The sequence below is a fragment of the Balaenoptera physalus genome, assembly GCF_965194825.1.
Source record: "Balaenoptera physalus genome assembly, chromosome: 4".
NCBI lineage: Eukaryota > Metazoa > Chordata > Mammalia > Artiodactyla > Balaenopteridae > Balaenoptera > Balaenoptera physalus.
In genome coordinates, this window is record NC_138891.1 from 142,006,322 (window position 1) to 142,028,907 (window position 22,586).

The following is a 22,586-nucleotide window of genomic DNA, read 5'->3' on the forward strand; positions in this document are numbered from 1 at the left end:
GGAGTTTTTTACTAATGGATTTCTTGAATTCTAACTGTTAGTTATAAAGGCAGGTTTTGATTTCACTTTAAGGCATAAATGATGTATAGTATAGGATCCCATGTTTGTTAAATCAACACTTTACCGAGCCATGGGAGAAGTTTGCATTTAAAAGCTCAGCAACCTGCACGTCTTGGGTCAACAACTAATTACAGGGCTGGTGGCATTAAGTCACAGGGAGGAGAGAGCAATGGTGGGTCCTCTTCTGATGACCCTGAAAGTCAGGACTTATCAGGAGGAGAGAGCCTGGGGCAGCCTCTTCCCGACTGTGTGTTTTCTTCCCCTGACATTATTGGACTCACCAACCTCTTGCTGAAGTTTTCTGGGACCATTCTATCTGCTGGGCTATTCTGTTGGATCTCTGTTTAGCCTAACAGCAATGGGATTTAGATGAAAAAACTTACCCAAGCCTCAGTTTATTTATCACTAAAATGGGACTGAAAATAACTAGCTTATATTTATATAAATAAATATGTACGTTTAGTGCTATTTTTTGCCAATAATATTCAATGAAGGATAGCTACTATTATGAGTATTAAAACAATAGCAATAATAAAGAAAGCAATGTTGATGATAATATATCCACCTGATTAAAAATTAATTTGTTTCAATGGGTCCAGTGTTACTGATGGATGTCCTTTACCAGCAAGAGTCTATTTCTAGCTCTTTCTCCCTCCCTCCCTGTGTCTGAAGAGCTTGGGAATCTTTTTACCCACCTGTTCATATCTTTAGCCACCCAAATACACGCACACCCTGATTCCTCCTACAAGAGCTCAGACAGTGGTGGTTAAGAACATTCCAGAACTAGACTAGCCTCCCTAGGTTTGCATCTTGGCCCTACCACGTTCCAACCACATGACTGTGGGCGAGGTAATGACCTTCTGGGCACCTCTCTTTCCACATCTTTAAGATTAAGATAATAATAGAACTGACTTCACGGGGTTATTATGATCATTAAGTGGGCCAGCACAGAGGAGCATTCAGAACACTGTGGGCATATAGCATGTGGCCAGGCAACACAGTCCTGTATCTTCATCAGGATGCTGATTGTTAAAGATACATGCACCCCTATGTTCATAGCAGTACTATTTACAATAGCCAAGGCATGGAAGCAACCTAAGAGTCCATCGACAGATGAATGGATAAAGAAGATGTGGCACATATATACAATGGAATATTACTCAGCCATAAAAAAGAATGAAATAATGCCATTGGCAGCAGCATGGGCATGGATGGACCTAGAGATTATCATATTTAGTGAAGTAATTCAGAGAAAGATAAATATCATATGATATCACTTATATGTGGAATCTTAAAAAAATGATACAAATGAACTTATTTACAAAGCAGAAATAGACTCACAGACATAGAAAAAAAACTTATAATTACCAAAGGGGATAGCAGGGTTGGGGGAGATAGGAGTTTGGAATTAACAGATACACACTACTATTTATAAAACGTCAATAGATAATCAACAAGGACCTACTATATAGCACAGGGATCTATATTCAACATCTTGTAATAACCTACAGGTTTAGGTATCGGCAGGGTTGATTTTTTTCTGGAGGTCCCTCTCCTGGGTTTGTAGGTGGCCTCCTTCTCCCTGTGTCCTCATGGGGTCTTCCTTCTCTGTGTGCCTGAGTCCTAATCTCTTCTTTTTATAAGGACCCAAATTATATCGGATTAGGGCCCAGTCTAATGAAAACATTTTAGCTTAATTATTTCTTTAAGGACTCCATCTTCAAATCCAGTCACACTCTGAGATACTGGGGGTTAGAACTTCTATGTAAGAATTTGGGTGAGGGGGGGCACAATTCAGTCTGAAATAAGGAGGACAAAGTGTAGTTTTTATTTCCCACAGTCACTGTGTCACTCCAAATTTGTAGGTTACAGTTTTTTCCAGCAGAGCAAATCTCCTAAATCTGGCAGGCAGTTTAGTCTTGGTTGTTTTTTTCACTTTAGTCTACAGTTTTCAGACATGATTTTCAACAGGCCCGTTGTCACAGGTGGAATCTCTCCTCAGGAAAGAGATGCGGGTGAGTCTTCTTCCTGCCAACATTTCAACCAAGAGCCACAGCAAACCTTTATAAGCAAACTTTTACTAGTCTCTATCCCGAGAACTGTGGGAACAATGGGATGCGAGCAGAGGAAAGCCCTGTAGCCAACAACCTTTTAAAGCGACTGCTTGAAAGGCCTAAAATTATGCCCCGTAAAGTCCTTGTAAGGAGGGAAAAACAGATTCAGAAGAAGGTCTTCTTCCAGATTTGAGATGTGAAGTTTCAAATATTCACAGTTAGCTTTGAGCCAGGCCAGCTCAAGTACGACATGGCTCTCTGCAGCCTCCTTGCAAAGCTAAAGTGAGCAGAGGGGGTGGATGATTTGGTCAGAAACCTAAAACCCTCTGTTTAGTCCCCATCAAACTAAGGGCAGTCCAGGTAAGGAGGTCAGGAAACTGTCCACAGCATCTGCTGTCCACAGGCATCCCCTAACCACACATAGTCCCATATATGAGAGTCACTACAAGCTCCTCTGTAAATTTAAGACTTCCACGGAGCATCAAGCATTATTTACAGCTGAGGGCAAACTACTTTAATCACAGAATCTTCTGCATTAGCTGAGTGTTGCTGTGTGTTTCAAGAACAGACAATATCAGTTTGGATAAAGTAGATGAAAGGGAGGTTTGGGATACATCTGGATGGAGTCCAGGTTTTTGACCCAAGCAAGGGAGGCTGGGGACCATAGACTTCTGGGTGGTAGGGACACTGGGAATGAGAGGAGGGCTCAGAAAACCAGGAAGGGCAGCCAGCAAGGAGGGAGTCCTTTGAAATTTTGCCCAGAGGCTTTAAGATAGGTGGTATGGTCCTGAAAAATGTCTCTTGTAATTTACAAAGTCCTAGTCAAAATATCAGAAGTTGAGAATGATGCTAAGCTCAGCAAATTTCAAATTGCTGTCATTTCCCAAGTCTCAGTTAGTCAGCGTGCAGTGTCTCTATTCAAGTCGATTCAAGATATTTTAGCTAAGCAGCCACGTGTGCTGTGCAAGGAGGACAGAGGCTGTTCCCCTTATACAGAATAAGTGGGGGACTAGGATAATCTCCCAGGGCCCTCTCACAGCAGCCACCAAGGTCAGGACAGGAGCCGTGATCAGAAATGGAGAAAAAAGCTGAGCACAAAATAGTGAAAATATCTCTAGTCTCTGGAGGGTGTGATTTTGTGACATACTGAAAAGATGAAGCATGACTCAAGCAAAATTCACCTCCCTGGTTTTCAAGTTTGTCAGCTAAAAAACTGAAGGTTAAACATGCCTACCTTGGCAGGCTGTTGGATAGAAGGAATAAAATTAGATATCTAAAATGTGTAGAGTGAGTGCTCAATATCTTTTGTGTGTGCACAAACACACACATGCACACACACGTACACACACACATACTCTTCTAGAATGGTGCCCCAACTGTTCGCCCCAGCGCACGCTGAACGGACTTACCTACTGTACTCCAGAGCAGTGGTTCTCCAAGTACGGTCCCTACAGCAGCAGCATGAGCCTGAGGTGGGAGCTTGTTAGAAATGGATATCTCAGCCCCCAGCGGAATCAGAAAACCTGCATTTTAACAAGCCCTCCAGGTGATTCTAATGGACACTGAAGTTTGAGAACCACTACTCTAGACCAACGGTTAGCTACCTGGCAGCACAGTCAAGTCACCTGGGATGTTTCTAAAAACAGTAGTAATACCGCAGACCCACCCACACCAAATACATCAGAACTTTGTAAACAGAGTCCAGGCCCAGAACTTTCTTGTTAAAGATCTTTCTCAGATGATTCTAATGTGCAGCCAATACTGAGAAACTACCCTTCTGGGTACCACAGCTGCGGAGTTACTTGGTGGTTCTCAGATTGAACACCCATCTTTTCATTCCTTTGTTTCCCCAAATACAAGTGCCTCTTCGATGCCAAGCACTGTGGTGGGTAGTGGGGATACAAGACAGACATGGGCCGCACATTTCTGGAGTGTGTAGTCTGGTGGGCATCACAGAGTCCACCACTTACAGCCACACTAGTTGTGCACTGCACAACTCCAGTGGGTGTCCTTCACATCTTTGTATACAACCAGTAAAGCCACACACAGCATCTGAGGTTGAAGCCCAAGGTAATCTTGGCCCCTAAAGATGTAGAGTACATAATTTCCAAGTAGCTTTAGCCTCTACTCTTGGCACTGCCAATGGCTTCCCAGGGAGTCCCAGCAGGATCCAGGCCAGTGAATCGATTTTCTTATCACTCTGTTATGTATAATCACTACATTTTTTCATGGATGAGGGACGTGACGTGGAATATGACATTGCTGAGCGTGGTGGTTTTATTTTTTAATGAACTGGTACCATTATATAGTGTTTTTACTTTGAACTTACTTTATTCTTAGTGCGGTAGGCTGAATAATGGCCCCCAAAGATATGCAGGTCTTAACCCCTGGAACCAGTCAACGTTTTCTTATATGGCGACAAGAACTTTGCAGATGTGATTACATTAAAGACCTTGAGATGGTGAGATTATCCTGGATTATCTGGATGGCCATAAATGCAATCACAAGTGTTTTTACGAGAGAGCGACAAAGGGAGATTTGATACAGAAGAGGAAAACAATGAGACCAGTGAAAAACGACGCTACCTTGTGGGCTTCAAAGGTGGAGGAAGGCGCTAGGAGCCCAGGAATGCAGCTCTAGAGAAAGTAAAGGCAAAGGGATGGACACTCTCCTACAGCCTCTGGAGGGAACACCCCTCGACACACTGATCTTGGCCTAGTGAACCTGATTTCAGACCTCTGACCTCCAAGCTATAGCAGAATAAAGGTGTGTTGTTTTAAGTCACCGAGGTTATAATTATTTGATGCAGCAGCAATATAAAACTGATATACTTACGCCCAAATAAAGAAAATCCAGGACAAGAGTAGACGGTTTGGGAGAGAAGTTAAGGGCACCTGAAATTTCACGGGCCAGGCTCTGCGCTGGTTACTTTACGCGGATTAGGTCTCAACCTCCCAACAATCACGTGAGAAAGGGGATCTCGTCGTCACAATCCCCATCATCGTCATCACTGCCTTCATCCCCGAAATCATCATGCATCATCACCATCACCATCGTTTCAGTTTTAAAGACGAAAGTAAATTACAGGAAAGGTTAAGTAATGTCCTCCAAATCACCCACCTGGTAAGTAGCAGAGTTTGAACCCATGTCTGCTTGACTCCTAAGTACAATTTCCAAAAGGCACCTTCCACTAAACAACTTAACTGAATATCACTGTAGAAGGCTTCTGTATCGAGTTTAACATTCTGCTCTGATTGGAGCATAACGGGTTACTGATTAATGACCTTTATGGCCTGAAAGCAGAGTGTCTGAAGCAACCACTTTTGAAGAGCTTTTTTTTATAGTAACCTGCAAAGAGCAGCCCACTCCCCAAGTGAATGTGGTGGGTGGTCCCACAGACACTGTTTTTACAGCCATAACACAGTTCAATGCCATTAATAACTCCCCATTCAATACAGTCTTGCCCCAAAGAAATTGTTTCTGCGTCATCAACTCCTGGCAGCAACTTTGCTATATCTGAGCTGCCATTCCTCACAAATAATGGCCTTTTATCCCACTTGAAACTTGTCACCTGGAACAAATAAGGTCTTTACAAGTCCCAGAAAATGAGAGAATTCCCTCCACAAAGTATATTATTTTTTACTTATTCCCTACCCTGACATAATAAGAGGGGTTAACCTACCGGAGAGGTTGAATTCACATCACCCCAAAAAAGGCAGTGAGGATTTGCTCATATCGGAAGGGAAAAATCTGGTTTGTATAAAAAAGTAAAACCTGACATGCAGAAAAATTATTCTAAAAACTAACAAACAAATAAATTTTATTTATTTATTATAAATAAAATTTGATAAAATTTACTTTATAATCTATAATTACATCAGTAAAATGATTTCATGCCACAGAGACTTACTCAGATATCACGTTTCTATGTGGTAAGAAAGTCTCAGGATCTCTCACAAGTCCTGGGTCTGAGGAACTTTCCCTAAATCCCTCCAAATTTGTCTTTGTCTTTGTGGTATAAAGAGGTCAACATTCCCTAAATTGATCAATAGTTTAAAAGAAAGTGCAATAAAAAATAACAATAATTATGACACCTTATACTCAGCAATTCCCATATACCAGAGAACGTCTGAGGGCCTCACAGCCAGTAACTCTTTACTCCTCCCATTATGAGGAAGTATCTTTGTCATCCCTGTTTTGCAGATGAGGAAACTAAGACACAAAGCTGGTACGAGGTGGAGCCAGAATTCTATGCTGAGCATATTAGGGCCAGAGTCTTCTTAAGCACAATGTTTTAATGTCTCAACAAAATTCTAAAAGGCTTTTCAGAGAAACTCGAATATCTTACTTCATAATTTACACAAAAGTCTACAGAGCCAAGAACAGCAAGGACTCACCCTACCCGATAACAAGACTAGTTATAAACCATGGTAACCGAACCAGTGGGCTGTTGGTGCAGGGATGGACCAGTGGATCTCTGGAGCCAACGAGAGGCCAGAAGAGACCTACACTACGCAGGAGGGAAGAAAGGAAAAGAAGAAACACTCAGTAAATAACGCTGGGACTATTTGTTACCATATGGAGGTAAACGAAATTTAATCCCTATCTCTCACTGTACAAAAATCAATTCAAGGTAAATTAAGGATTTAACGAAATGAAAGTCAATACTAACTATTCTGGGAAAAAAATAGGAAATGTGTAGTAGGAACACATTTTTTAAGACAAAAACACCAATCAAAAATTGTAAAATTAATCTAAGAGTACCTATTCATCAAGAAAAACAGCAAAAAGGTGAAATATAAAGCACAAATGGGAAGATATTTACAGCATCTGCAACCGTATTACTACCAAAGAATTAGTATAAAGAATATATAATAAACTACAAAGAGAGAGAGAGGAAGAAGATAAACAATCCAATAACAAATGGGCTAAAGGCATTAGTAGGCATTTCACAGAATTAAATTTTTCCTTTTCTTTTTCAAATCATCGAATTCCACTTCTCTACTAGATCATTCCTAACGGCATATCGCTGAGAGGTTATCGCACCCATCTTACCCTCTCATCTCAAATCCTTCCCTGGCTCCACTTTCCCCCTCAGCCTCCTATTCTCACATCCTAAGCAGGTGTTTCTCCCCACCGCTCCACCAAAACCACTCTTACAGACGTCACCACGGCGCACATGTTACCCCAGCATGACATGAATATTTGACGCTCCTGATCATGCCCCGTCTCCCTCTGATCAGAAGCCTCTTGATGCCCCTACTCAGATTCCTTTGAGGATTCCCTCTCGTTTCCTGAATTCTGAAGTGTCTCTGCACTCAGTCTGGGACCTTTTCCCTGTTTATACTCACTCCCTTGATGATCACCCATTCTGAAGGTTTTTACTGGTATCTCTAGGCTGGCATCTCCTAATGTCTAGTTCTAGCCCAGACCTCTCATCTGAACTCCTAACGTCTATGCCCAACTGCACCCTCCCATCTGTACTAGGACGCTGAGTTTGCTTTGCAGAGCGGACAGGCCCCTAAGTGAGCCCTGGCCCTGCCCTTCCTGCCCTCCAACCTCTCCTCTCTCCGGCTTCCCCATCACCACAAGCAGCACCTGAAAGCAATCGTCCTTTCTCTATCACCGCGGATCCCATTCATCAGAAAAACCTAACGCTCAACCAAAACACGACCCCCTTTCACCGCTTCCGTATCATCTCTCCTTAGCAGGACGGCAATGCCTGTTTGGTCTGCGAGCTCCACGCGACGGACAGAGAAACCTGGTCAGGACTCGGGTCACAGAATGTCACTCTGCTCCAACACCTCCCACTCTCTCTCTGTCCTCACCTCCTCCGCCTGCACCCCCTCGCTCACCCTGCTTTCTCCCCACGGAGGCCTCCTTATAGTACTTGAAACACACCTGACACAACATTGCTGCGGGGCTTTGGAACTTCCTGTTTGCTCTGCCTGGGAAGTTCTTCTCCTGACATCTCCCTGCCCCTCTCCCTCACCATCCCCAGGTTTTCACACCAATGTCCCCTCCTCAGCCCCCCATCTGAAACTCCACATCTCCCCTAAAATTACTCTTCACTGCTTCAGTTTTCCCCTGACACCAATTACCATCTAACCAGCTACACCGTCTATTTATCTTGTTCATGCACAAGCGTGAAGCTACCATAGGACACTGGGTTGCCTGTTTTGTTCGCTCTCTAGCTCCAAACCTAGAATCAATGGGCACAGCAACTGCACAGATAATTATTTGTTGAATGGAAGAACGAACTACACACACCATCATGGATAAATCTCAAAGCAGTAATGTTGAGAAAAAAGCCAGTCCCAGAAGAACACCTCCTTTGTGATTCTAATTACATAAAGTGCAAGAGCACGCAGATCTTAGCAAGATAGTACTGTGGGCTACAAACATATGTTGACACAACTACAGAGAATTAACTAACATCAAATTCAGGAGTGAGGTTCCCTCTGGGGGAGGGGGTGCGATTGGAGAGGAGCACACAGGGGAATTTTCAAGGACACCCTTCGGTTTCTTAACTTCGGCAAGGGTTCTACACACACACATTTTGTTAGTGTAAAAAATTTGTAAAAAGACAAGAAAAATCATTTAGAGCACACCAGACCACATCACCTCCTTGGAATCCAATATGCATAACACGGGATTTCAAATATGGTCCCACCACGGATACGGTGCTCTGTGCTGCTTTCTTGGCCATACTACAAACTCACTGTGCAGCAAAACCAGTTCACTTATTCTTGCTCCACAGCCCAACTGGACGGCAAAACTCACCCCAAGAGACTGAGCTCTAAGAACAGCCAAGGCAAGAAGCAGGTGACCGTTATCTCTGATTTTGTATCCGCTGACAGCACTTTGTACAGGGCAATGATGAAAAGAGAAATCTTCTGATGAATCACATGAACCACAGAATTTCACTTAGTAGCATGGGGGTTTGTATCAAGAGAGGAGAATGAACTCCCAAAGACTCTGTTAAGAGCGGGTGCTTCCTTTCTGCTGCGCCCCTCCTTTTCTCAGGAGCCAGTTCAGCTCTCCCTCCTGCCTGAGAGCATCTGCCCTCACCGCCCACGTACACGTGGGTCCTCACGGGCTCCCACAGCTGAAAACTGCATCACGAGGCAGAGACTCCACTAAATGTCCTTCCTCAGGAAAATTACCTTTGGCTCCACTGACATCTGACCCTTTGGCATGAACACCGAGAAGATTTGAGACAATATGTGAGAAAACGTGCAGTTATCTTTAAAACATTGTTGTAACACTGGATAAGAATGCAAATGTTCAACTGTAGCCCTGTGAATAAAGCTCAAGGAAATAAAAAAATTAGATGATAGACAGATGGATAGATAGCTAGACAGATAGAGAAATAGGTAGGTAGGTAGTAGATAGATAGATAGATAGATAGATAAGCAAATAAGTAAATGGAGGAGGGAAGGAATGAGTTTGTTGTACTTACTAGTTACCCCCAGAAAATATTATTTACTAGACACTCAATAAACATCTGTTGAATGAACAAATGAGGTAATGGATGTCAAACAACGGGATAAACTACGGTCCAAAGTATCTAACACCTCAGGTACGCCACACCCAAGTAGACACAATCAGCCCTTCGGCCTCCACTATGTGTGAAGCTCAGGTACACGTGTATTTTGCTTCCTTCTCCTGAACACCAGGCCTTTGGGAAGCCAGCCTGTCCATGTTCCTGCTACATGGCAGGTGCATGATGAACAAACTGTTTTACTTAATCACTTATGTATTTGGGGAGAGTATCTACAAGAATCCATCCAATTTCATGTATCAGGAGGTTTCCCTTGACCTCCCAGATACCAGAAAATGACCTTCTCCAGGGAAAATCTGGTTGTACCAGGTGAGTCCAGTGTGGTGACACTAAGACCTCTATCTCTGGGCGACAAAGAGCCTTGGATGGGTCAAAACCTTCCATAGCTTATCTACAGTCCTTTGTCCTCCAGAACCGTGCCATCCCATATGGCAGCCAACAGCTGCATGTGACTATTAAATTCAAATCCATGAAAGTTAAATAAAATTAGTCATTCCACTCCTTAGTCACTCTAACCACATTTCAAGTGCTTGGGAGTCACATCTGCCTAGTGGCTACGAGCCACTAAATGGCCTCATGTTCTAGAACATTTCCATCATCACAGAAAGTTGCTTTTAGACAGGGCTGGGCTGGCATGTGATCTGATGTTACAGTATCACCTTTGATTGTACCTCAAACGATACTGAATATAAACCAGCTAGAAATCCTGAAAACTACAGAAAGAGCTGAAATGATTTAATAAGGATTATGGAACTGAAAAAGACATGAATCATAGTTTAGGAAGCAAAAATATAAATGAAGTAACATTTCATGGGGGAAGGGAATGAGTGAATCCTCTACTTAAAGATGAAGCAACACATGATACAAAGTATAAACGGATACAACTGATGCTCTTTAGATCTATATAATACTGAATTGAAAGCAAATGCATTGGTCAAGATATAAACTAATCCATTTACAAACTAATTGGATTGTTAGGTGCTCATTACTATCAGTAGCCTGAGGTAGCACTTCCAACTGATGGTAGTAATTGCTTTTAAATAACCTTAAGATGAGTACAGTCATCTCAATGCTCTATTTAACTCCCTTTTCTAGTGTAGAAATTATGCTATAGATCAGCCTAATGGGAACACACACCTGATAAGCATACAAAGGACAACTGAAGAGTCAAGAAGTAAAATGTTTAAAAAAACAATGCTTTGTAGAATGAATTAAGACAAACAAGAACCTGCACGACCACTGCAGCAGAGCCAAAAATCTGCACCCTTCACATGCACGGTTCTGCACTTGTGAGCTTTGTGACCTGGAATTTGCCACTAAGCCTCACTGCATTCCAACTTTCCATCTGCAAAGTGAAAGGGGTTGTGCGACTGTCTGGCATTTCTTTTCGTTCCTGGGGGCAGTGAATCAATGACCATGGCAGTGGTAGAGATGGGAAGGAAGAGTGGCCAAGTCTTTCTCATCAGCAGGCCAGTTCCTCCCATGCTGAGCCCAGATGGAGGCACCAACATCTTCCCAGTCACCTTCCCCGGACACCTTGGACCCAGGCTCCATCCTTCTGCTGACCCTGCCACTATCCTGTCCTCCCTGTTGCAACGCCACATACAACACACACACACACACACACACATATACACACACACACACACACACCATGCACACATTAGCGGACAGGTGAGTTCCAGAGCAAACCAAGAGGGCTGATGGGATGGAAGCGAGGGGAGGCATAATCTCTGTCGTGAGCGTTAGTCGCTGCCTTCGCCGCTAATGTTCTGGTATGAGTCGCTAAAACCATGGTGAAATCTTGCTCGGCCATTGGATGTGCTTCTCGCTATTTACCAAATTCCAAGTTAAAAGGACTGACATTTCACGTATTCCCCACAGATAAAAACGTCAAAAGAAAATGGGTATTGGCAAGAAAAGATGTGATGTGAATGCTGCTGGCATTTGGGAGCCTAAAAAAAGGAGATGTGTTGTGTTCAAGGCACCTTAAGAAGACAGATTTTGACAGAAGCGCTCCAAATATTAAAACGAAACCTGGAGTCATACCTTCTAATTCTCTATCTCACTTACAGGGGAAAAGAGAAAAGCTTCACTGTAGGAAAAACTTCACTCTCAAGCCCTTCCAGCCACAAACCACAGTCACCACCGTGCTGGTGCTTCCTGGTGTATGGAAGAATTCCAGCCCCAGTTCATTTCTGAGCACAGCTACAGTGTAACGGACAGTCCAAAGAAACGTAAGCATAAATCAGATCAAGTGATCAGCGAGCTAGAGGATACCAAGGAAAGTCTGCGGAATGTTTCAGATGGAGAAAAACGTTTCCAAAAATCACTGAGGAAGACAATCAGGGAATTAAAGGATGAATATCTCATCAGCCAAGAAACAGCAAATAGACTGGAAGTTTTCTGTCGGGAGTGATGTCAGGAGAGCATGAACTATATTTCATGAAATAATTTCATGTTATGTTCTACCTAAAATTGATATTGGTACAGCTTTTCAGAAAATGATTACCATCATTAATCTCCGTCAAAAAAAAAAGAGCAAACCAAGATATTAATTAAAACATATAGCATTTATTTAGTGGTTGCCACGTGCTAAGTACTGTACTAAACACTCCCATATTTTAAATTTCTATTTATTTATTTATTTATGGCTGTGTTGGGTCTTCGTTTCTGTGCGAGGGCTTTCTCTAATTGTGGCAAGCGGGGGCCGCTCTTCATCGCGGTGCGCGGGCCTCTCACTATCGCGGCCTCTCTTGTTGCGGAGCACAGGCTCCAGACGCACAGGCTCAGTAGTTGTGGCCCACGGGCCCAGTTGCTCTGCAGCACGTGGGATCTTCCCAGACCAGGGCTCGAACCTGTGTCCCCTGCATTGGCAGGCAGATTCTCAACCACTGCGCCACCAGGGAAGCCCCACTTTCATATCTTAACTCACTTATTAATCCTTACTACCCACATCCCTAGGAAGGAGGTGTTTTTATCCCCATTTTATACACAAGGAAATTAAGGCACAGAAAGGTCGGTCAAAGTTCATAGAGTTTGTATGTCTTGGAGCTAGAATTGCAACCCAGGCCATGTAGCTTGCAAGCCTGTGCAATTAATTTCTAGAATATTCTACAGCTCTGTGAAGAAAGTTATCAACCAAGTGGCAATATATACATATTTTACTATACTGCATATACAAGAGATCATGTCAATCAAAATCTATGGTTGATTACCTGCAAAAAATGGTTGTAGTAAGTTTTCCCGTCCCTCTGTACTTGGCCTTTGCGATGTGTCTGCAGCTCCTTGCATGAAGAAGTGTCTTCCTCTCAACTCCTTGAATCTGGGCTTGGCCATGTGACTTGCTTTAACCAATGGGATATTTACAAACATGATGCAAGCAAAGGCCTGAAAAGTGCTTGTGCACTGGACTTGCTGGAGACATGGGATGACCACCATGTGGACAAGCTAGGCTAGCCCCCTGGGGGCTAAGAAACACAAGCAGAGGCCCAGCCATCCCAGCCATCTCAACAGAAGCCCTTTCAATGGGTGGTTTGAGAATGATCTGCAATGTTCTCTTCCTTTGCCTTCTAATGCCTGGTCTTTTCGTTGATTTGTTCACCAAGGCATGGTTGAACCCTCCCTACATGCCTGACATTGTTTTGTGCGAAGGACTCAGTACGTATAGTGTGATGAGCAGAAGTGTGTCTCCCAAAAAGGTATGTTCAAGGTCTAATCCCCAGTAGCTATGAATGTGAACTTATTTGGAAACAGATATAACCAACGTTCCAGAGATGCAGAGACAGACACACCAGGAGAATATCGCGTGATGACAGAGGCAGAGAATGGAGGGATGCAGCCATAAACCGAGGGCCGCTGGCAGCCACCAGGAGCTGGGATTGAGGCCTGGAACAGACCCCCCTCAGAGCGTCCAGAAGGAACTAACCCTGCCGACACCTCAATTTCAGACCTCTGGCCACCAGAAGAACTCTGGAACTATCAATATCTTTTGTTTTAAGGCACTCAGTTTGTGGTACTGTGTCATAGCAGCCTAGGAAATTAATACATATATATATATTCTGGGAAACACAGAAAAAGAACCCGGGGAAGAAAGAAAGATCACAAAATAAGAAACTGAAACTGAGATACAGATTGTACGAGGTGCAGTAACTTCTGGCATAAAACTGAACGAATCCCTTTGCTTACACCTATTCTTCTCTGGGGCCAACTGTGGCTTTGCAGTCAGCTGCTTGCTTGGCTGAGGACTAGGAAAGCCACCCTGGTTACCTCGGGAGAGCAAGGTGCTGACCCAGCTCCTAAGGGAGCCTTTACATCCCAAGTGGGCTTGTCTTTCTTCCAGCCAAGACATGTCTGGCAGAAATTCAGGAGAAACAGGCTTCTTCAGAAGGCCTGGTTAAGACACTCTCCTAGTCTAGCAGGTGATGTTAAGGCAGACATCTGATCTGTAGCTCTTTACCTGGCCTGCACCCAACATGTATCCTAGTTAATAAATTACTCCCAAAGAACCCCAATGCACTTGTGACGATCCTCAGAGCAGAGGGGTCTAGACTACACAGGGCTGCCTGAAAGGAGTACTGGGGTGTGGAGTGGGGGCATAGAACCATGTGGGAGAGAGAAGGGACAGAGAAAGGTGAGGAGAAAGAGGTGTCAGGAGAAATCACAACAGCTCCTTCCCAGCCCAGATCTCTGTCTTTGCCACATCCCACCTCCGGGGTGTTGAGTACTTCTGGAACGAGAACTAATCGTCCAGGTGGACCCCAGGTTCAATTCCACACTCCTCAGCCTTTCAAACCGTTTCTTATTCTAATTCCATCCTTAGTGTCCCATCTCACCTCCCACCACTCCCCAAAACCCCAACAATCAAGACCCCTCGCTATCCCCTAACTCTTCCAACATCACGGCAGCCCTGTAGCCAGCTCTACTCTGGGTGTCTCACGGTACTCTGGAGTCTCTCTGTGTTGGTTTACATCTTTTTGAAGCCTGAAGAAAATAACCAACTGAACAACCTCTAAAGTGTGTGTGTGTCTCCCCGATGCCCTTCCAATCACTGATAAATATCCACGATATTGAGAAAAGCCTGCTGGCTCACCTGTCTCATCCTCTTCCTTTTCTAGTTGGGGGACTCAGGGGAGCGTTCTTAAAGATTAATACTCATGTCAACAGGGAGTTGTGCTGCTAAGACCCTTCGGTGCTGCCTTCAGCACAGATCTGGTCCAGTTCTCAGACTGCTGGGCTGGCTGTTGGCCTGGTGGACCCCACAGCCCTTGCAATACGAGCAGGAGAACCAGCTAAGGCCGACACAAGTACGAGTGGTCAAAGTTTGCCTACAACCACGTCCCCATCTCTGAGATGCTCCCTGGTGGCAGTCAAGGCACAGCACGAGGTGGTGCCTATGCTTTCAGCACCACCTTCCCCCCTCCCCCCCTCCATCTCAGCATCGCGTCCCAGTCCGAAATCCAGCCGTCACCCTCCACACCCCGAAGGAGGGAGGTGGTGAGAGGCAGAATTCACCTCTCCGATCCCCACTTAGAATCAGGCACTGCATCTGATCCTTTCACACCCATCGATTCCACTGGTCTTTGCCTCAGTCCTGCTCCAAGTATTACAAGATGATTTCCAGTTTTTAAGATAAGGAAACTGAGCCTGAGAGAGGCACTGTCACCTGCACAAAAATCCATGGATCATATAGAGCAGAATTCGGATTTGCTTCCCAGCCGGCCTTGCCCCAGAGACGATGCTCTTTCAACCGGACCACAGAGGCCTCAGCTGCAGGCCATTCACAGAGTTAAAAGTTGCCACTTACAGACACTCAAAGCCATCAGCAGCGTCACTGTTTTGCCATAGTCAGGTAGGCGAGAGCCAGAAGAATCACTGCAGCTATGGCATTCTGCTGCAGAGATTCTCTGTGACCCCCTCCGTCCCCACTGGCCAGCGTCTTGCCTGGCTGTCCCCTGTTCCTGGAGCTGCATGAGACTCCCACACAGGGTCTCTGGGAAACAGTGCACCAACTGTACCTATGACAGCACCCAGCCCTCCTGCATCTCCACCTGCTGTGCCTGACCCCCAAATTGACCTTCCTATCCACCCCTTCATCCTCCCAGCTGGTGCTCCGGCTTAATTAGAACAGGGTTCCCCAAGACACCTTGCTGGGAGCCAACTCAATCACACACCCCCAGTGAGTGTGTGTGAAGAGAGAGAGGGAGAGAGAGACAGAAAGACGACAGGCAGATAGACTGTGGTGCTTTGGGCTGGGCTTCAAAATGGATGGAAGGACTTATTTACAATCTTGAGATTCCTGGACCACAGCTTGGTACTCAGTTCTTCTCCTTTCCCTGCTGTGATGCAGGAATCACGGCTGAATGTCTACCTTCCTAGCTTCAATGCCTCCATCCCAACTGTAACCTGCCAGCTCCTATGGAACAAGCTGGTCTGGTATCTGAATTGAGTGGAACCTGGGTGAGGGCCTGAAAATTGTTAGTGAGTGACTCCAAATCAAGTCTTAGGCTTTGCCCATGCTCTTTGCAGGCAGTGGGCTTTATTATCCATTACTCTATGCAACTTTGCTAAACCCAAGTACAGCTCTGGGATGCTCCAAGCCCACCAGCTTGGTACCGGCATTATTTTCCTATTTGCCATTGTAACAAATCACCACATACTTAGTGGCTTTAAATAACACAGATTTATTATCTCACCGTCCTAGAGGTTAGAAGACCACATGGGTGGGCAGAGACAGTCCTTCCTAAGGCTGCGAAGGAGGATCGCTTCCTTGTCTTTGCCTGCAGTTCTTGGCTTGTGGCCCCTTCTTCCATCTCCTCGCTCTGTCTCTCTCTCCTTTCGACCCCTGCCCTCCTGCTCTCCTCTTGTAAGGACCCCCGTGACTACACTGGGCTTACCTAGATAATCTCCCCACTCAAGCTCCTTAACTCAATCCCATCTGCAAAGTCCTGACTGTCATGTAAGGTAGCATCCTCACAGGTTCCAGGATTAGGACATGGGCATTTTGGGGGCCTACATGTGCACCCACATGTGCCATGACCCACAGAGGGCCCTGTGGACTCATAGGCCAGGAGCTGTACCTTCAGAAGTTTTGAACCTCACAGGGCCTTGTCCTTGATGGCCGTTTTTTTTTAAGTGATTTTTTAAAAATTAATTAATTAATTAATTTTTATTTTTGGCTGTGTTGGGTCTTTGTTGCTGCATGCGGGCTTTTTCTAGTTGCGGCGAGCGGGGACTACTCTTTGTTGCTGTGTGCGGGCTTCTCATTGCGGTGGCTTCTCTTGTGGAGCACGGGCTCCAGGCTCACAGGCTTCAGTAGTTGTGGCTCGCAGGCTCAGTAGTTGTGGCACATGGGCTTAGTTGCTCCGTGGCATGTGGGATCCTCCCAGACCAGGGCTCGAACCTGTGTCCCCTGTATTGGCAGGCAGAATCTTAACCACAGCGCCACCAGGGAAGTCCCTTGATGGCCGTTTGACATGTAGTTTTTGGATAAATGAATGGAGAGTATGTGGACTGAATTGTGTCCCTTCAAAATACAAGTATTGAAATCATAACCCCCATTAGCTCAGAATGTGACCTCATTTAAAGATAGGGTTTTACAGAAGTCATCGAGGTAAAATGAGGTCATTGTGAGTGAGTGGGCTCTAATCTGATCTGACTCTGTCCTTATGAAAAGGGGAAACCTGGGCACAGGCACACAGGCGGAGGCCATGTGAACAGGAAGACGGCCGTCTGCAAGTCAGGAGGGATGGAACTCAGTCTTCTCCCACAGGCCTCTAAGGAATCCAGCACCTTGAAAGTCTACTGTTAAGTCCCCCAGCTTGTGGTGCTTGTTACGACAGCCCTAGCAAATGAGTGCAGATAATAAAGCTCCTAATTAGACAGCACTCTGGTACATTGAAAGTAAGATTTAAAAAAAAAAAAAAAAAAAGAACTTGTCACAGGGTTCTGTGCCACCAGAAATATTTCACACTAACTGTTAGTTTGGGGGTGGGGGGAGGGGGCTTAGAGCATCATTTCCTCATCAGTGTTGTTGCCATCTCTGGGCGCATGGAGATTAAAGCAAAGATGGCCGGGCACCTGCCCCTCTCCCAGTGAGGCGCTCCGGCACCAGCAGAGGAGGCTGCCCCCTCGGACCCCCGGGCTCCACCCCGCACAGAGCAAGGCCAGACTGGAGGCAAACTTCTAAGGAGTTGCCAGGCCCCTCTGGTCCCTGGTCAGCCCTCCTGGTCCTCCTGTGTGGTCTCCACCGCACCTCGTGTCTGCCGTCAGGTGTTAACTCTCCCCCCAAGCCCAGAGCTCTGGGTGAGTCAGCCGCACCTTTATTATGAATTGTTTATTCGCCAGCGTGTCTGTGGCCACAAGTGACATCTCCAGTTAAGAACACCAACCAAAAGAGTGCCCCCTGAGAAAGAATTTTGAGGCTTTGGACAGTGGTGGGGTAAAGAATTTGGGCGAGGGTAGATCAAGTCATTGCAGGAAGGGTATGGCCCCCTCACAAGACCATCTTTGACATCTTGTAAAATGTTCAGGAAGGGGTTTTCTCCAGAAGAAATCAGTTCAGGGTCATCTTATCAGAAATAGGTTAAGTATTTGCTGGAGGCCACCAATAAGATGGGTGGTGATTGGGTGTCCACGACCAAAGCTGACCCCTCTCACTGCACTGCCAGTGTGTTTATTAAAGCCAGTGAGGGGTCTTGATCTCTGGATGCCCCCTCATTGTGCATCTTACACACCGGTTGTGGGGAATTACCTACTGATCAATTGTGGGGAAAATAATTAGCTTCCCTCCACCCCGGGCTAATCACGGAGAGCATCGTTTAGGCAACGCCGTGCACGCATGTGCAGCCCACCTCCACCCTGCCTTCCCAGACCGGCCGGGAGGCAGACAGCAAGTGCATTCCGGTGACAGCTGGCAAGCCAGCCTCTGGGAATGAAACATTTTAGCACTTCATAAATTTCTAACAAGGTTTCAAATTGCCGCCGTTTCCCTCCTCTCAGCTCTGTCAACTAGTGAAAGGGAGGGGGAAAAAAGACTAATTAAATCTACAGTGGGAAAGTGCTACTGGTAAGATTGCTACTTATTAAAAATAATGAACTGTTAGGACCAATTTGCAAAGTAGGTGAAATTCTCCCCATTTCCCCTATATATAAAAACACATCCTTCTAATTGTATATGTATTGGGTAGTATATACGGATATATATCAGAACAGAATATGATATATGACATTCTTAAACCTAATGGAAGGTGGCACATAATAAAGTAAAACATTGAGAGACTATGTAACGATACTCGATAGGAACGCTGAGGCTTGATACCGTGTACAAAGTAGGTCATTTCAAATTCTTTTCCCACATGATCGTTACCGCAAGAAAAATTATTGCCGGTGACGCACCAAATGGAGAGAAACACAGCCTTGAAAACCTTCCTGAAATGACAATTTCCAAGCTTTGATCACCGTCACTAATTTTTAAAAATAACAGCAGCAATAAAGCTCTCTTCATTCTTTCACTCTCTGTTTTAAAAGGAAAGGTAGTCAACTGGAGACATGCAAGACTGAGGGGCAGGGCAAGCACTGGAGAGGGAAAGAGAAAGGAAAAGAACTCACAAAGTATTTCACTGTCAACTAAAAAACATGTAAGCAGCTTGGTGGGAGGGGTGAGTTCAGAAAAATAAAAGATACAATTTTAAAGAATTTTACTCTGAGGAAAGCAGCGTACCCTCCTGTTTCTATGAGCACAAGTTAAGTAACTGCGGCTGTCTTCAGCCTGTAGGTGTATCTCATACAATAACTATACAGGCTGCCATGCAGGGGACAGTATTGGACATGTGAACAGAACAGGGCAAAAAGTAGGGCGCTGACCATCCTGCGGGTAACTCGGGGTCCAAATGCCTCTGAGCCAAGCGCACAGCCAAGCACAAAGCAGGTACCAGACAATGAGCAGCTGCTGGGCCGGGATTATCGATGCTCCCTGACCCCGCCCACCGCATGTCTGACACCCCCTGCACCGGGCTGATCTATTTCACCTGACGCCTGCTTTCTTTTTCAGCCTGAGAAGGCTGACCTTTAGGATGACGTATATAAACAAACTTCCTTGCCAGCTAGGATGGGAGGAAAATGCAAAGAAGAACAGGTGCCCTATTTACGTTTGGGAAAATAAACAGTCCTTTAAAGTATCGGCCCAGCTGATGTTCAGGACAGTGACCTCAGGATTGGAAATCTCACAATGGCTCCCGACTGAATTTCAGATGCAAATGATCACTTGGTATTAATTTCAGCCTTGTTAATATTTGGTCCCGAGCATCGCAGCTAATTGGCAGGATGAACTGCCAGTTCCGCTGACGGCGGCCCCGTGTGACACTCGGGATCTTCTGAGTGGTAGAACCCACAGTCACTTGATAGTGTTAGTCTGCCGATGATGAACCTTGGTATCTCGCTCGCCACTCTCTCCCTTCCCCTCCCCTTCCTCCTCTCCCTCTCTCCTTCTCTCTCTCTCCATGTGTGTGCGTGTGTGTGTGTGTGTGTGTTTCTACATATGCAGAGATCTGGTGACAGGGACAAAGAGAAAAAAAATTTGACAACAGTAAAGAGTGTGATTAAGTGGAAAGTACTCATAAAACACTCCAATGTTGACTAATAATGCCAAGCAGTGTAAAAGTGATTCTAGAAATTCACCCAGGCTTTCAACACATAGGCTGCGACTTCACTAAAGAAAACAAGGTCACCCCAGGCCGCTCTGCACCCAGATTACAGCTCGGGGCCACTGCAGGGCACCCACCCATCTGCCCCATTACTTTACAGTGACACTCCCTGTGGGCGCTGCAGTGTGGTCATTCTGAGCACAGCGTCGTAACATACACTTTCCCTGTTTTTTTTATCCAAACGTCCAAGTGATTTTATGGGCATCGTCTGATCTACTGCTTGCCACAATCACATCCATCTTGTCTTCCACCAACAGAAACGAGTATTCTCCATCTCTCCCAGCAATTCCTACAGGGCATCACCAGTGAGGACAAGACTGGTGACCAGCCAGCATTTGGGGCTTTAATGAGTGAACCCGACCTGAGATTATTCGCATCAAACACAGTTTCCATCTCCAGGTGTTTACAAGGTTCATCCAACATCACGTGAAGGTCTTTTCCTGGTAAATTTAGAAATCCATCTGCTGCTAGAAGCACTGATGCACTTTGCTCACCAGATCTGGAAGTGTTTCAAGGTAAAAACAGGCTTCCCAAGGAACGTGTTGACTGTAATCAGAGTGAAGCCAGCAGTTACCAGGAACTGAAGTTGAGCGCTGAACCGTGGGCACGACCTGGAGGTATGGAGGAGCTTATGGAGAATGAGAAAAACTGCTTTTTCTTTGGAAAGGGAGGTGGAGGTCTATGTGGGATACAGCTGAAATGATCTGAAAGGGGACATTATCGGAGGGACTGACATTAAACATGGCAGTTAAAGATCTCCTTCAATGTCAAGGTGAAGTGTTTTGGGGCTGCAAAAGTAGACCCATCTCTAGAGGGTGGTTGGGGGATATTTGCTCACATTAACTCACTGGAGTCTCCACCTTAGAAGCTCGGGGGTCCTGCCCCTGCCCTCTTCAATCTCCTCTAAGGCTCTGAGTGGCCATGAGCAGAGCCAGATGCCCTCCCCTGACCCGCAACATTCCAGAACAAAGAGTGACATTTACATCCCTGTGATAAACTACTTGCTCCCCCATAAATATCCTGAATGGTTTGAACTTTTGGAGCGGAACCTTCTAGAAAAGATGCTGTGGCATCTTAAATGCTCAAACTCCATTTTTCTTTGGGGAAATGTGAGGACCCTGGCCAGAGCCTCACAGATGACCTCAGCTATGAAAACTGGCCCATTGTGCTGCCTCCGTGGGGTAGAAGAAAGCGAGTCCTGTGCTCCCGGAGCACAGAGGGCGAGTGTAAGCAGCACCCGACGTCACGGAGTGAGAACCCTACAGAGACCCCGAGTCCTAGGCCGGCCCCCTTCATTCACCCCTGGAGAGGTGGTCTTGCAGCTTTGTCCGGGCATCTTGTGTTTAGCCGCACAGGACCCTGAGCTCTTCCCCAAGTCAAACCAAGAAACACCCTCTAAATTATACCCATTACCTTCCAGAAATAATAGTGAATTGTTACATAACTGGTCTTTGTTATCACAAAACAAACCACTTCCCTCCAGTTTTTCAGTTTCTCCTCCTATTTATTGAAATATGAAAACCAAAGTTAGCATTAGTTTCCCATCCCTTTTCACCATCTCTTTCCTCTATTGGCAGGTTAGGGTCGCAGTGTCAAGGCAGCATGTTGGGACTCACAGCTCCAACCCTAGGAGATTGATAATTCATGCATTAAGTACCTCTTCCAAGACTGGGACCCTGGGATACAGGGATGATCTTGCACCAACTTCAAAATTTGCCCATAAGAACTCGTTATGTGAGTTTTCTCCATGAAATCATAGCAAGATATTCTCAGTCACTGGTGTGGCCAGTTCAGGGCTGGAAGCCCTCTGCATCTTCTCAGCACAGCTGGGGCTGCAGGAGAAGAAATAATAGCTAACACTCAGCACCTGCAGCTGGCCACATGCTGCTCTAAACCTTCTGTGAGCACAAACTCACTTAATTCTCACAGCAGCCCTACAGGAGGGAGATGTTATTATCAACCCCACTTTCCAGATGAGAAAACTGAGGCACAGAACAGTTAGGTAAGCTGCCCAAGCCATACAGCTGATAAGAAGAGGAACAGAGCTTCAAACCCTGAAATATGGACAACCTAATTAGGAAACCTTTTTCACAGTTACTAAGAAGCAAGTAAAGCATGATAAACATGTTGGGGGCATAATTTCAGTGTAAAAAATAAAAGAAGAGGTAAAAAGTTGCCAAGTTGAGGAGCATATGAGGACCTGGG

General features: G+C 45.4%; 1 protein-coding gene and 1 pseudogene across 2 annotated transcripts in view; one reads left to right on the forward strand and one right to left on the reverse strand.

The window, feature by feature from the left end:
- Window positions 1-22,586, reverse strand: part of DSCAM (DS cell adhesion molecule) — a gene marked incomplete at its 5' end in the record, with an annotated part of 741,397 nt that overhangs the window by 639,957 nt on the left and 78,854 nt on the right. The window lies entirely within an intron of this gene.
- LOC309659280 (THAP domain-containing protein 6 pseudogene) lies at window positions 1,465-16,700 on the forward strand (annotated as a pseudogene). The gene has a single exon. The product of its transcript is annotated as a THAP domain-containing protein 6 pseudogene (transcript).